The 16,475-nt window shown below is 37.4% G+C and overlaps 1 long non-coding RNA gene across 1 annotated transcript in view; it reads right to left on the reverse strand.

Moving 5' to 3' along the window:
- Positions 1 to 16,258, reverse strand: part of LOC139694653 (uncharacterized) — a 152,709-nt gene extending 136,451 nt beyond the window's left edge. The window contains exon 1 of the long non-coding RNA XR_011702194.1: positions 16,230 to 16,258. This is a non-coding gene — a long non-coding RNA (uncharacterized lncRNA). The remainder of the gene's footprint in view (positions 1 to 16,229) is intronic.
- Between the last annotated feature and the right edge of the window lie 217 nt (positions 16,259 to 16,475).

The raw sequence follows: 16,475 nt of genomic DNA on the forward strand, positions 1-16,475 counted from the left end.
GTAGCTTAGCAGCATTCCGGGTGACGCCTTCCAGGAGGCATAAGTGGCGTGGAAAAACCCACTGGCAGTGGTGCGTGGACGTTCGGGAGTGCTACTTCGAAGGATTTTGAGTAAATATATTAATTCTGGCGATGAATATTTTTAAGCGGCTCAGTCCTACTACTTTGGTGACAGACCTTGTAATTTTTAAAAGTCTAATGTTTAGGTATAATTAAGTGAGTTCATATAATAGTATAACGGTATTTCTAAGTATACGCTAGTCATTGCCCGTGGTTATACGAATGTAGATTACTGAAATCTTCAAACCTCCACAGTTATCAACCCGAAGGTTAGTTTAAGAGTAAGTTTAAAGCTCACCTATTACGAAGCCTCCCGATACGATGTCAGGGGAGCAATTCCTTCCATAGTGCTGTCAACGGTTTGCCAAGAAGATTTGGTGCCCGAAAAATAACATAGCGGTCATCCAGTATCAAGCCCGCCAGTGGCACAGCGCTCAAACCTCAGGAAGTTCCACGTCCTCCACTATATACGAATCTTTATTATTATTTATTAGGAGCTAAATGGCTTGAAAATACTGACGCCATAGTATTGTTTAATTCAGCAGCCTAAAATTTTGTTTCCCTCCTCTATCCACGCTACCCCATCCCTCCGTCCTCCGTTGTACCCCTCCCTGGCCATAGAAGCAGGCGCAGATATACCTCTGGCTATTAAGATGACATCTAAAGAATACTATTTACGGTTAAAATGGTAAATTTCATGATCTAGAAAGCACGTTGAAAAGTGCCATTGCATATAAAAATGCAGTTATCAGACACATAATTTGAAAAAGACGGCAAGGCTAAGATTTAAATTTTTCTGTCATTCTCTCGCTAAAAATTAAGCCAAAGATTTTTTTTGGCTGCATACATACAATGTGTGATTATTAGCTTGCCACTCTTCTGGAAATCGAAGAATCAAATCAAAAATCGAAGTAAGTGATATCAATTCTAAATTTTAATACCAAACTACTGAATGTCTGATCCTTCTACGTGAATAAATTTCAAAATTTAAATAGGTTCAAATAACGCCCACTTAATAAAAAACTTTATCGGCCCATGTGGAATCATTTTTCATTTTAGTCTCTTATCAAATTAGTAAAAACAGTATAATCATTTTTTTTTCAATTTTAACTGTGATTAAAAGGCGTTATTAGCTGTAAAGATACGGTAAGTTAATTCATCTTAGTATATAAGATTCTACCCAATGAAAGCCATAGCATCCCTTCTTTCAAAATGGCAATCACAGCCATGACTCCGCGGGGAGTTTATGAAGTGTAAAACCACTGGAGCAAAAAATGCCCCATTAAGAAGTTTTCCCAGCAAAACAAAACCATTCTGTTGAAAGATTTAGCCATGAAGCTGAAGATTAGATGACAATATTTTCCTTTCACGAAAATGTATAAAAGAGACTAAGGTGAAGGAAAAATAAGCAAGCGCAAAGAACAAAATTTAGGACTTGAACGCCGCGATGGAAATTCATAAATGGCAAGGATCTCAATCAAGCTCCGAACAAAAAATATCCGAAGATATACGCAGGTGTCAGCGACCTCTCGTTCTCATGCCCTGCGCCAATTTCGACGTGGAAAAAAAGGAATGGACAATCGCGCCTCGACCCTTCTCCCACTGGGCCCTCCCCACCACCACCCTCTGCCAACACTGCCCCTCCCTCCGCGCCTCCACCCCCGGCCTCCCGGGCCTTCACCCCACCCACTCCCAAACGATCCCTTCCGAAGCTTCCCTCCTCCTCGCCCCGCCCAGGGTCCCCCTCCCCACACATTTCCCCAAACACAGTCCCATAAGCCAATCCCTCACGTCCGTTCCTAACCTGTCATCAGGACCATTCCTCAATTCTTAAAAGAGTGCACACACCTACTACGCCCGACGCCTCTCCCCTAACCCCCTTACCCCCACCCCCTTTCCTCTTGCCTTTTTGCCAAACCGACAGAGGGCCCGACCCACCACCCATGGCCTTGTCCCATTCTGAGTGAGAAATAAAAGGGAGGCTCACACACATACACACACGCACGCACGCACATTCAGGCGCACATGGAGGCGTGTGCGCGCGCGAACCACCCACTTCCTCCTCGCCTGCACCCCGTCTCCTCTTCGTCGCTCCCCCGCTCAGAGCCCGCAAGAGCCCCCCCCATCTTCCCTACAAATAATCTCCCGGCAACGGGGCCGACTTCGCGAAAGCTCATAACTAAACCATTGCTTAAAGCCTTGTGCTACATTTTGCTCGGCAGGGCCCATAAAGGATTCTCGGCGTAGGTGGTCCAGGGGCTTGCCCGGAACGAATGCACTACAGTATTACAATAAACAGCGCGAGGTTTCTTGGCGCATATCCCTCATGGATCTTTCAAATGGCCCAGGTCACATATTTATAAGGGCAGAATGATCATCAGCTATGAAGAATGCTTTCCATTAAATCTTCTAAACACGCGGCTAGGTTTGTTCGTTGAAATACTCTCTTTAATAACTGTAGATGGGAAATTTGTGTTACTTTGCGCATTCTGCTGGCCTTAAAAGACAACTTAGAAAAGAGATATGAAGAAATGAAATTTAGTTTATGTTAAGGGCTAGAGAGTAACAATTTTTGCACGGTTTCTCTAGTTTTTTTCCAAGGGGAATAAAAATCTATTCCATAAGGCACCGTTTTATGATTCGTTCAACCTTTCTAGAAGTTTGATGGCGTCTTTTAAAAAATGGCCACCACGGATTTTTCAGATGCGGGTAAAAATAATTGGACTAATACCACAAATTGTATGTAACTATTTTGCGATAAACATGGTAATTTTCCTAGTTTTAACCCTATAGTGAAATGTGGCAGCATATTCAAACTCAATCGCAAATGATAAATCCGAAGAGGACAGATGAGACGAGGACAAATTGAATATCAGAAAGTCAAATTTTAAAACTTATTATGAAAAACAACATTATAGCAGATCTATCAAAATAACCATATCCGTCGATGATGAAGAATCATATACAAAGATCACACCGTATCGCTATCGTGCACCCTGCTCGCTTATTTCGTATCTGAAACATTTTCTGCCCAAACGAGTAAGTGAGGGCGTGTCACCGTGAGATTGCGCACGATTGCCAATCACTGAAATTGACTTTGGGCAACGTGAGGGCCGTTAACAGTGGCGAGAGACTTTGCCTCTCCCCTTGTCTCTGGGCGCCAGACTGGCTTTCACTCACCTCATTCTCAGCCCTACAAATGCCGAAATCACTAAAGCCGAGTTAAGCATTGATCGCACGGATTGAATTTCTTCGTCGTTACACCCTCTCAAAACTCTCTCCGCACCTACCTGGCCTCGGTCACTGTTTGCACAGCCTCGCTGCCGCGTTTATGCACAACGTTAGGGGGTCTTGGAAGGCATGCATTGTCGCTATCCCGGAGATTAAGCTAACTTGACTGCTCTTCAGGGAAAAGGCATTCGAGCCGGCTGAGAAGGAAGCACGTAAAACAGATAATGAGAAAAACCTGCGGCTCAGGTTAAAAATCACTGCCAGTCATTTCCTCACAAGGGGCGAATGCAAGAGAAATCTAGAGCTTTGTGTTGACTATCGAAAGCGGTTATGAAACGGGAATGATCCGCTCTTCCGAAAGCCACAAGGAAATTGGGTTATTCCGAATATGATGAAATGAATACTCAGAACTAACTCGGGGAGCTCAATCTCAGGCTAAATCGGAAAATATATGTTCTCGACTGGGTTCTTGTGAGTGATGCTGTTCAACAGTTGAAGCATAATAAAACACATCTATTATAAATGTATCGATGCTGTTCTGACGAGATCTTTAAGCATTGCATAAATAAAAGAAAGCAAGGAATCATACATATATATTCTTAAAATATTTGCTGATATGTTAAAAAAGTTTTTGAGTCTCAGGTTGTTAAAATACATTATTGAACGCTGTAGTTTGCGTTTAGGAACTGAAATCAAAATGACATAATGGCCTCGACCTATTAGATTCTATGTTCAAAAATATAATGATTCTTTTTAAATATGCGATTGTTGTTTTACATGAATGGAAATACAACCAATAGGAGAGATATTTGTCAAAATTAAATCGATGATCCCAAAGGAATTCAGTGTTTAATCGTGTGTTATTGCGAACAAACAATGTAATAAATCGGGAAATATGCTTACGGAACTACGAAAATAATTTTAAATACCATTAAAAATAAATTTTTACCTTAAATCAACCAGCGCATGTTTGCACAATTAACAAATTCTGATATATGGTTTATTCTTCAATTGAACCTGAATTGAAAAACTTGCCCTTTAAAACCGCCATACAATATGGAGTATACCATTAGCTTACGTTGAAACTCATAGCTTCTTTTGGCGTCTGTGGTCTATTCCCTGCCGATTTTCATAAAGAATGCATATGAACATATTGCTAGCATCTAATCCAGTTTCAAACAGAGAGGTTGAAGTGAGGTGTGAAATTAAACTGAAGTGATGTAAACGTGTTCGTAAAGAGGAAAGACGTAACACCAGAAATTTTCTGATTCAGTAATATGGGAGAAAATAAACTAACATTAACCGGTAAACTGTCTTCAAAAGATATACGGTACTGGCGTTTGTAGATGATCTGGAGGAATAGAGTTCTACTAATGTGAACCATAGTTGAACTAATCACTCAACAGTTCAATAAACATTTAGAATGTTTTCCTAACAACGACACTAGAAGATTTTTTATGTAAATTTTATATTGCTGTTCCTCCAACCTAATCTCTTTACGTTTTAATTTACTCACATTTCCCCTACAAAAACTGTTGAAATTTAAAACGACGAATTTGGCTTCATGAAGATTTTGCTTTAACATAAAATAAAACTTTAAAAACTTTCTCCAGTATTGGAAGCTTGAACATGATATGTCCTCTCACGTCGCACGTTCACTGGAAGAAGTAATGGTAAGTGGTGGAAAAATTTCTTCTTAATAATATGACGCTAATGTATGTTAAATGAATTATCATCCCGAAAGGGTAGGAATAGAAAATTCCATGCAAAAGTGAATAAAAATATATAATATTTTCCACTCATTTATTCTCTTGAAAAACCTGTTTCATGACCTTAGCGCACAACTTTTTCGCATACCTGACAATGACATCGAGGCGTTGATGAGCGTTTAGATTGTCAAGAACAAATTAATAATTCCATTTGCATTTTCCATCAATGCCACATTATTCTTCATCCAGCAAAACACGACTATCACAATTTATTTCAGTCTCCTTATTCCAAGAATTTTCTTAAATGCACGTATCTATGTATCATATCATCGTGTGCAAACAAGTTTAATGCCACTGAAAGGGTACGTTTAAGTCAAAGCTCGGGTTGTCAACAGATCAGAGTTTCAACGGAAACTCCGTAGTCGATCAGTATTTATGGAACTAAGCTGAAAAGTATGTACAAAAGAATTATAGTATGAGCCTCCCATTCCAATTCTACTCATACTATATACCTATTAGGTAATAAACATCTATTCGTATTCTATTTTAGTCCACTGTTCTAATGAGATTGATTTATTTAGAATTATGGTGTAGTTTGAATTCAGCTGCTGATACACCGATTGGCTGCACATTTTCAAAAAATAGGTTTTAAAGTATGAGGATTGTGCAGAACCTAATGATTCGCCGAAATTATGGAGGGTGATATGAATTGATAAATATTTCATCGTATAATAGTCTCTAACCTTCTCGAAAGTTCAAAAATTTCCTTTGGTGCCACTTATTTTGAAAGGATGTAGAATGAGACTTTTAATCGGTATATTTAAGTTAAATTTTCTGTTGCATAAATACCAAATGGTATCCTGCCTAATCGGGGTCCAAATTTAGATAATACTTTGCTTGCAAGTTTATGGTGTTAAATCAGGCTTCTATTCCTAATCATTGTCTTTATAAAAGGAAATACCTTAGAGATGTTAATGCTAGTTTTAGCATGGAGTATAAATCAAGCTTTTTAAACCTCGATGCACAAGGTGTTTGATGTGGCCGGCTGTGCATTTTGAATTCTCTCTCTAACAGCTGTCACTCTTTGCTATATAAAGTCATTAAAATGTATCCATTTTGGTTTGCCAAATATTTTCGGCACGTGAATGGAATCTAGATATGCTCTTCAAACGTTCTTCTAAAAAGACCGAGTCAGTTGCTCTTCTTTGTTTAAGCAAGCCCTTTACATTGAAAAGATCACCATTTAATCTGAACTAAAGGTGACTTTGTTAGCGTATATGTAAGGATATGATTCTAGCTCCTGACCTCTGCTATAGTTTTTTAGGAATAGCATGCATAAAATATTTTATGAAGATACTTTTACTTGCAGGTTTCGTGCAGAAGCCGTATACCTATGCTTAGCTCTGACCACTTCATTAACTCGAAGACAACTTTCTCGCGACTACGCAATTTAGCCGACTTTGAACTGTTCCGCGTGACTCATTCGATATTGGAACGTAATTTAAACACTGGAAAGGTGGAAAATTGCGTATGATGGAACTGAATAGACCGTTATTCTTGCCGACACAAAAAACAGTGAGCGACGCGAAAGTCGATGGCAGTGCTCTAACTCAAGTCTGCCTCGTTTCCATGCATGCAATTACGGAAAAATCACCGTATAATCCTATCAACGAGCCAATCTCTTTTCTTTTCCCGTGAATCCCTTCATTTTGGATATCATTTATCGAAAATTTCAGCATTTTAGAGATGAGAATGATATTTTATTCTACCAACAGAATTAATAGTCTGTTACGTCATCTAGGAGATGGAGCGAATGAAGGTTTTCCTAGAAAATTTTTGAACACCTTTTCAATAAAGTTAACTGCTAATTATTATTGAGAAACTAGTCAAAAAATTAATCCGTGTTGGCTAAGGTTGTCTAAAATCAATGGCTAAATAATAGTGGGATTTAAGCTATTGCCCCCCAAAAATGTAGATAAAATAAACCAATAAACTCATTCCAAATTGCAAACATAAAATAGCAGGCGGGCACTTAATTCAAAAAGTTCTGGAAATGAATAATTGTTACACGGCGACTTTATTTAAATTAATTAACGTTGACAGTCACTGATACACAAGCTATATAAAACATATTTAAATAGCATTACTCTTGCACTTCAAAAATCGCCCCTTACATTGGCGCAGGCAAATAAAATTGGGAAATATTATTATCTACCCCGACTCCTTCTACAATGACTTCCACTTTTGCTAATATATAATCCATAGTTGGAAATACAACAGAGAATTAATAGAGTTCTTAAAAGTTTCCTCCATAAAATGTTTACTTAATTTTAATCTTGATTGTCTTAATAAATTATTATGTTCAACGAAGATAACATTTTCACAATATTCAGCTGTTCTCGGGAGTGTGCTTGGCTACAGACGTTATCCTTGGTTATTTTCACGAGACCTTTCATTGTTTAAAAAATTATCCACACAATGAAACGACTAAAAACAAGAGTCGACCTCATCCGATGAAATAAATTTCATTAGTTATTGTGCATACATCATGCATGAAATTACTCTCCATTATCCAGCTTGGAGAAAATTACGAACCAAGTAGTATATGGGTTTTCCGTGTCGTGTTCTTCATTTCTGACCATAATTCATCATTTTGTTTGGTATTGCTCAGAGTTTTCTTTCGTTTTAGAGGTAAGACACCTAGACAGGGAGTACGTACACTCTATGCATCTCATCTAAGCCCACAAATTATGGTTCCAGTATGAGGGAGGGTGTGGAGTGGCTTCGGTATTACCCTTCCACTCATGAACATTTCATCCCAGGACAGGCCACTCTCATGTGACAGGACCTATTCATAGGCACCATCCGTGAACGTAGCTGATAAGAGATTTCTATGGCATCTACCCATGGTACCCACTCCTGCGAACTCTTAAGGAGAAATCCAAAGGCAGGCAGAAGGCACATCACAATGTGGCCCTGTAGAGCACATAAAAGGTCGGTGCCTTTCATTGAGAACAGAAAAGGCACTAGTTATCTCTCTAGCTCTTCCCTTTCCTTTAATTCTGCCTCTCTCCCATTACGAATATAGACGCGAAAGTGAAATTAGTCCTGGCATAAGCAGCAAGTAAAAATAAGATCCACTTGTATTAAAGTAAAACATGTAAGTGAATATGGATAAGTAACGATCATTCATGCAACAAAAATACATTGATTCCATTAACACTTTTCTATATCCCCGAAACTAAATAAAATTATTGATTTTAATCAATGTTTATAATAAAGAATAAGTAATATATTTTGGATTTGGATTTCAAATGTAGATGTTTAAGAGTGTAGCCCATACAAAGTTTATTATAAATTAGGAATTGCAATGTGTAAAACCGTCGAATAAAATTTTATTCGAACGAAAATATAATAAAAATGGCATAAGTACTAATTAAAAAATCAATATCTCATGCATTGGAAATATATTAGCTACGCGAAAGTGTCAGTTATGCAATAATGTTGGTGGACTCTAAATGTACATATTTTTCATTTCCGTGATACATAATGAGGTATTTTATTGACTACGGTAAGTAAATCAATCTTACGATTTTAATACTGACGATGATGAATAGTTATGCAATCGCGGAATTTGGCGCCGGGAAAATTCAACTCTTTCAATTATACGTAAATGCGCTGAAATTGAAAGAGAGACAAAAGACAGAGGAAGGAAAGAAAGGGAGGTGGGATATTTTGAAGGGTTTTGAAGAAAAGAAGGGTTGCAGGTGGAGGACGGAATACAGTAATGGAGGGGAAGGTGAGGGGAGATGGCTGAGGGCAGGTCATAAGGCTTAAGCAATCGTGAGGGAGGGGTTGCAGCGAGAGATATGGGGGAAGAAGGAAGGGTGAGGCCGAGTAGTTGAAGTTCTCGGGTCGCAGGAGGGATTCATTTCGGGGAGACCATTTTTAGCTCTACCTAGATCCGAGAGCCATTTCAGTTGTTTATTGGAAAAGGTAAGTGGGTGTGGAGTAGTCGCCTCCTGTGTCAGCTGGGTGACAAAATAGATTTCCCTCCTCCAGCCGTTACCCTTCTCACAAAGTAGGTTCTGGGTTATGGGTGTTGCAGCAACGGCAATGTGTAAAACGCCCCGTGTTTCATAAATAATAAATGAGCAAGGGCGATGGAAAGAGTCGCAGAGTCGTTCTGATTTTGAAAAAAAATATTTCAAACGGTGGCACCGAAAGCCTTGAGGAATGTCAGAAAACGAATGAAGAATGAGGACTCCAAATCGGTCACCTTCTTTCATCATCGGTAATCAAATTTCATTTCACCAGCGCGTGCATTCACCCGGAGAAAACATCCTTTTGATGGGAACAGTACTGATGCAATGGACAACCTTATGATAGGACTACCTTTCCATGGAAATGATTAAGTTGAAATGGCATCACAGAGGAAATGGTAAACCAGCAAAAACGTTTCAGAAGCCATTATGGTTTTAAAATTAGTGAAAAATGTAGTATCGTAAACATTTTAACACCGTACAAATGCGAAAGGAAGATTAGATAGATTACAATAAGTACTAAAAACCTAACAGATACATGTAGCCATGTAACGGTGCTATCTAAACGCAATAGTTACACTAAATATTCCCGGAGGGTTAAGAAACATTGACCGAAACAATAACCACTAAGGCAGCGGGCGCATGGATTGACAATTTACAGCTGAGTAAAATAGGGTAAAAAAGAATAAGTTTCACGGTAGTACAAACTATAAATAACATAGATACAGTTATATAAATGTTCAAAAATGTAGCCTGCCAATTATTCTGCAAAAGTGATGCAATAAATTAATAGCAATGATAATTTAAAAAATTATGATTAAAAACAATAATGAGGACCTTCTTATCGCTCACCTTGCAACGTCAAACTGAATTAGTTCAACACTCTGTCATGAGCTCATCTGTCTATGACAGGAAACTCACTTGTAAGTTAAGAATTTGGGGATGGGATTTTATAGAATTTAGCATTATAGTTTTTTAGTTGAATTCCAGGACTAGTATTAAACATATCAAGTGAAATGCACTGAAAGTGTGGTATTTTCGACCATGTGTAGAAAATTACTCATTTTCAAATATGATAGATAGCTTATTTAAAACACACCTACGCACTTGACCCAAAATTCAAATAATTCGGATGCTTCGTTTATTATTTGTGCGATTTACCGAAACTAGTTTGTGGCGTGAATAAAGGCAAAGTGTTCTGTCTACTGATAAAGACATCTTCTAGGTACCTTTCCCACTCTAGTTCCTGTGCCACAATTTTTCCTTTGCTTTACCATCTACCCCGCTCCAAGTAGTGATTTAATATTTACACACGTGCCTTCCAAAATTAATGCATGTGTCTAGTACTGAGTGCCTTAAAAATATAAAATACGAATAACAACACAAGACATTATATAAAAATCTAAATTTGTTTTTCCGTTCCCTGAATGTTTAAAAATAATTATTCGCAGCAATGAAAATCCAATTATACCAACTAAAAAAGACCTTGTAAACTACCAATTTTCTTTCTATGGTTTTCCTCGATTGTCGAGTCTTTACTTTGGTTAAAAAATAAACCACTTGCCTGGTGTACTTTTACTCAACAGTTGTATTATTAAAGTTATAATGACTTGATTTTCAATGGTGTCATGTTCACAGTGGCTCTCAATGTTAATTTCAACGTCACTTTAGGAAATTGGATGGCACACTTGAGAACGATATGCAGGTGCTGAAAGACGCAATACCCCTGAGGAGAAGACCCAATGTTGTGGGGTAAGTCCAGCTTGGTTGAGTAAGTCGAAAGAAACGGAGACGGCTTCACTCTGGAAACGCGGAGAGCGGCACGATGGAAAATCTATCCCAATTGCATTCGGACCTGTGCCGTGAACACTTTTGTGACTGCTCAGTAATTTCGCTCTATCACAAAGGCGTGCTCTCAAAAGGGAACCCTGGTCCACAGCCTTCTTCGAGCGGCGTTTTCCTCGCTATCCGAAAGAAATATAATTCCCGACAGATTTATACGTCATCTCCTGCAAAAATAGTACCGCCTAAGTTAAATTTATTAATAGTTTAAATCCGGCAGGTTTGAATTTATACAGAAATTAGAAAAGTAACGGAGATTTTGGTGAATTAAAAAAATATCATATTTTTACATAAAATTTCATAAAACCATAAAAAATAGGACATTAAGTTCCATTCCAGAAGAACTTGGTTATAAAATTACAAAATTCAACTGTTTTGCAAACTCTTCTTGCAAAATGTTCCTATTTTGAATAAATCCTCATTCCTTAGAGACAAGAAAACTACTCAAAAATATGCCACCACTTCAGTCACTTGCGCTCTTGAGTGACGATAGTATAATTACAAAGATTGAAAGGTGCATGCTAGAATATATTTCATTGATTATGCATTATAACTGAGCGAAATTGAGTGATTTGGCTACGTGACAAATAATGTCCTTTTCAAAGTATTTGTAAATTGCATAATTTTAATTCCATTCTATGCAAAAATAGTTGTCAATTTCTAAAATTAAGGAAGAAATCACTGGTATGGACCGACTTAAAGCAAAAGTGTCCTCTTCACTCTCTCCATTTTAAAAAATATTTAGGGATATATGCATGCCAATATGTATCATACTAGCAAGTTTAGATCACATATGGTCTACGATTAATACTTCATTCCAGAAATGAGCACCGAATAAAAGTTAGGAAAATTTTTATTCTACGGATTCCCATGTTTCGGATGACCTCTTCCTTAACTTTTTAGTCAATAAATTTTGATCATAGAATTTCTCTTTTATACCTTCATCAATTGTATATCTGACCTTAACTAGCGTTATAGTGATTACGAATAGATTCTTAGACATTTCCGCAAATTGAAGAATTCTTTGTTCGGCTTTGGATTATCTCTCTTTTGATATGTCTAGGTGTACCGAAGTGGGAGAGACGCTTGGTCTTTGGGGGAAGCGCGTCAACCAAAGAAGCCAAACGGATGGAGGTAAAGCTCCCACCACCATCGTCGCCGACTTCGACTGTGAACGCTGCCTCATCCCACAGAGTGCACAGGGGAGGCCAGCGGACAAATGCCCTGCAAACCATATTTGACAACGCTAACGACTCAATGGGGCCTGCTCAATGTTGGGTGTGGAGCGTGCAGGCCTTCGTTCAAAAATTTGGCGCAGGCAGTGATGATAGCTTTCGCACCAGGGCCCCACTATTTCCCAGTACGTATACACAACCTCGAAGACTTTATTAATTTCCCATTTTCTAAAAATTACCTTGATATAAAAATATGATTCGGATATCGGCCGCAACGGTAATCGATCCAACGCCATTGAGTTACATTTGATGAATGTGTCTATCATTTCGGTACAGCCCAGATCCAGTTGTGGCAACGATTTTAGTTCCCTAAAAACGACGAGAATGAAATAAAAATTTCGGAACAAAGTGGAATTTCAGCTTAAACGGAATATTTTAAATGAAAGGTGAGTGAGTGATTCCGTCTTCCAAGTGATCAGAGAGTCATTCATTAAAAATGCCTCTGACTACAACTAAAATATGTCATTTGACTTATGACAAGTAACGCAAGTATAGATAAAATTGGTGAAGTGATAACATGAAACGGGTTTTTCTCCTGTGGAATGAATAATTGCTAAAATGAATCAAAATGAAAATAGTTAAGTTAATTTGGCCTTTGAACTCAGTCGACACTGCAATCCATGCGGTTGGCGATGTTTCTCAAGAGATCGAGGTGCCCTTTCCCCTGTAAACCATATTTCTCATAATACATCCGTTTCATACCACATAGTCGGAAGTCGCACGGTATTAACACGATTGGATTTCAATAATGATAATGATAGGTTTGAAATAAAAATCAGTGTTTGAAAATTATTTTTGTATTAATGCCAAAGCATTTAAATTGGTTAAATGAACTTAGTTCTTTGATCACCTACATCATATCCTGTCCTCTATCTCATGAAAATGCAGTGAGGTGGATGCCCATCCATTAATAAGTAAATTCAGGGATTTATTCATTTGTGTTGTAAGCGTGTAGAGACCCACTCTCAGTAATTCCCTCAGTGAAAATAGCAAACTAGTGAGTCCGTCCATCCGTGAGTCCTATCGTAAAATTTCTCCCTCTCATTTTCTTGCCTTATGATTTTTCACAACCTCTGTCACAAATTAATCATCCAACTATATTCCCTTTCCATGTCTCATTCATATCAGGGAAATATTACTCTAAATCTACCCTCCATTCAATTACTAGTGAGCAGTTGTTATGTAATCGTCAAAAAACGGAAAATTATGAAATTTTCACAACATGAATAATAATTTATTATTTCAAAGTAGCTGGTTTAGAGCATTTTGTAATCTAATATTGAAAGTAACAGACAGGAATATATTACGAGCAACTGCAGCAAATGAATTAATTTGAGTAAAATTGAATACGTGAAGTGACAACTAATCCTGTGAATATATATTCGTGATGACGGCAAAATTTTACACGGAGAGAGATATTCTGAAAACATGATTAAAGGAAACGACGATAGTATTTTTTAGTTCCCACGCTAATTTACATAATGAATTAAATCGAAATATTAGTATGGAGTAGGATAAAATGGAATACACTGGAATGGAATTGGCTGTTGACAAACTGGATCAATACATAAGTCTTTCCGTAAATACGCGGTATTTCGCCAAAACTGAGTTCACCGCATTGAAGCAGAAGAAAGGAAAAAAAAGATGCTTAAAATAAAAAAAGTGCTGAAAAGTAATTTATATTTAAAGTCATTTTATTTTTAACCTAAAACGAATGTTTATGCCTCGTTAACAACTCAATCGTAACATTACCGTAGCCGTAATTTTGCTTGCTATCGATCGTATTGTAACATTTACGCTTAAACTGCTAAATTGTCTAAAGGTTAAGAAAGAACCTGAAAGGTGACTGTGCAAGAGGAATAAATTGGCTTTAATTATTCAGTCCCACTCCGCGAAGAAAGTAGGAATTTTGATTGAAAATATTGCTCGGAACGGGCAAGGCTCCTTGACCGCCTGAGAGCCCTTGTCATCCTCCTCCATGTAGTACTAGCTAGCCAACTGAGTCACAGAGACAAATTGCTTCAAAAATACGATTGAACACAATTTAACACTTTTTCTTCTTTAGTCTCTCTTCCCGCCATGATCGGTTTTGTCTAATTTCCCCCCATGATCGGAAGTGTCTAGCGAGCGATTTAGTATTTTATAATTTAAATCCGGTCGTCCTTTAATTCCATTATCTGGTTTCTGACTTAAGGACCAACGATACGTAAGAGTTTTAAAATATCTTGGTAGACAGAAGATAGTGATAATTTAAATGAGAACTAAATCAAGGCTATTGCAACGTTTGGCGGAGTTTATGAAGATGACTAAACCGCTTCGTAGCATTGCACGAGTAGCCACAGATTCAATTGAAACATTTCAAGGAAAAAATCGTTCCGAAAAATAATTTTTACTTACGAAAGGAAAACTATAGTCCAAAACGGAACTAAACACAGTACGATCCAATAATTGTGTTGTGATGTGAAATTAAACTTATAGAAAATGAGAGAATGCAACGATTTCTTGAGAAAATAAATAAATTTTCATTTAAAAGCAACCTTCACCTATCCCGAAGTTTGTGGGTTTTAAGTACAGCTCAGATTATTGTTGTCACGTAACTAACTACATTTTTTATGTTGCAACATGACCTCAGCTGATGGAAAACTTTAACATGCCACTGCTACTACTGATATGAGACTAGCAAATCTAATTATGTTAGGCAATTTTTAGATTCTCGGTCACATTTAAATCCACGTTGTTTAAATGGTTAATTCATTGATTACGTGATAGAAAAAAATGAGGGAGACAGCAACAGAGCATTAGTGTCGTGACCAAAGGGAATTTTGATCTACTTTCAAATACGTTTTTAGTTTTCTCGTTTCTAAAAGGCAATGAGTCCTGCAAACAATTCCACCATTGATTCACCTGCAAAATACCTATTCATAGGTTTTGAATTACAATAGTCAATTGTTCTTCATTTTTTATTCAATAAACCTATATTTAATTTTGAGAAATTACTTTCAATGTGAAATAATCGAAGCATTTCATTAGCCAAACTACATCCGTGTTTAATGAAATAGTAATAAAAATGGTCCATGGCTAAATATCATGCTTTTTTCACATTCACATTATTTTATTTTCTATAACTGTTATCTGCATGTTCAATTCCGCTATTAATAGATAAATAATATAAATTATTGTGTTAAATACCATTTATACACGATGGAGATATCAAAACTTTGATTACGGTCGGAGTAAAATCCTTGAACGGGTTTGATTGGTAAGACTAGAGAATTTGATTTTATCTCGCGCTTGGCGTCAAGAATTTCCTTGAATATATTCATGCATTAAAATTGGCACTGGCTCTTTTAAGTGTCATACAAATATTTCTATTCAAATTGGGACGTGGCTGTCCAGAAAACATTAGAATAATGACCAGAGGGTCTCACAGACACGTCTCTGGGTGCCTTCAGATTCGCTCAAGCTGTGTAATTTTGCTGGTGCCAGGTCTTCCTGAAAAGCCATATGCGTGCATAGGCTTGGATGTTTATTTTTTAATCATTATTTGGCATGAAAATGTTCTCGTTTTTTTTAAATTATCCATTCTAATAAGGTATCTTTGTGGCATTTTTACAATTATTTACAACTTTCTTCCCTTAGGAAAACGCAAAAAATGTACCCAAATAATTCCTAAAAATTATAAATGGATACAACTCGTTTACGCAAAATACGCGCAAGCAACTACATACAAGCCGGCCCCGGGGTCGACGGGGTAACATCGTCGTCCGCCAAAGCAGAGTTCGCTGGTTCGATATCCGTCTAGGTGGGTTTTCCTCCACCTGGGGCTTTGGCGTTTGTCATTGTCTTTAATGTATGTAAGGATTAGGTGGAAGAAGAGACTATTGAGTCTCATTCTCGCAGCAATAAAAGTCGTTAAATAAATAAATTAGCCTAAATTTGAATCCAAAACTGCGGCAAATTAAGTAATCTGCTATCTCCGATAATATCTTGTAAGTATTTGTAAGTCAAACTATATGCCTTGTTACTGGTAATAAGAAATATTTATCTGCAGAAATCACTTGAGCTAGGAGAACCAGAAAAAAACGTTGACAAAAATGATAAAAAACTTACATAAGCGCCAGCCCGCAGGGCTAATTGCCAGAAGAGCGTCCACAAGTAACTCGCTGTGGAAGATGGCCAGACAATCCTGTAACATAACAAAGTTTAATCAGGAAAAACAAACAAAAAATCGCATTCTTTAAAAATAAATGAAACATTGAAGTCATTTGAAGCATATTTATCCCTAATTATGCCTAAGAGGGTGCAAAAGATAATAAATGCTATCCATTATAAATAATTAATGGCGGTATGTGCAAC

Source organism: Hetaerina americana, unplaced genomic scaffold, assembly GCF_022747635.1.
Source record: "Hetaerina americana unplaced genomic scaffold, ioHetAmer1.1.p SCAF_51, whole genome shotgun sequence".
NCBI classification, from domain to species: domain Eukaryota; kingdom Metazoa; phylum Arthropoda; class Insecta; order Odonata; family Calopterygidae; genus Hetaerina; species Hetaerina americana.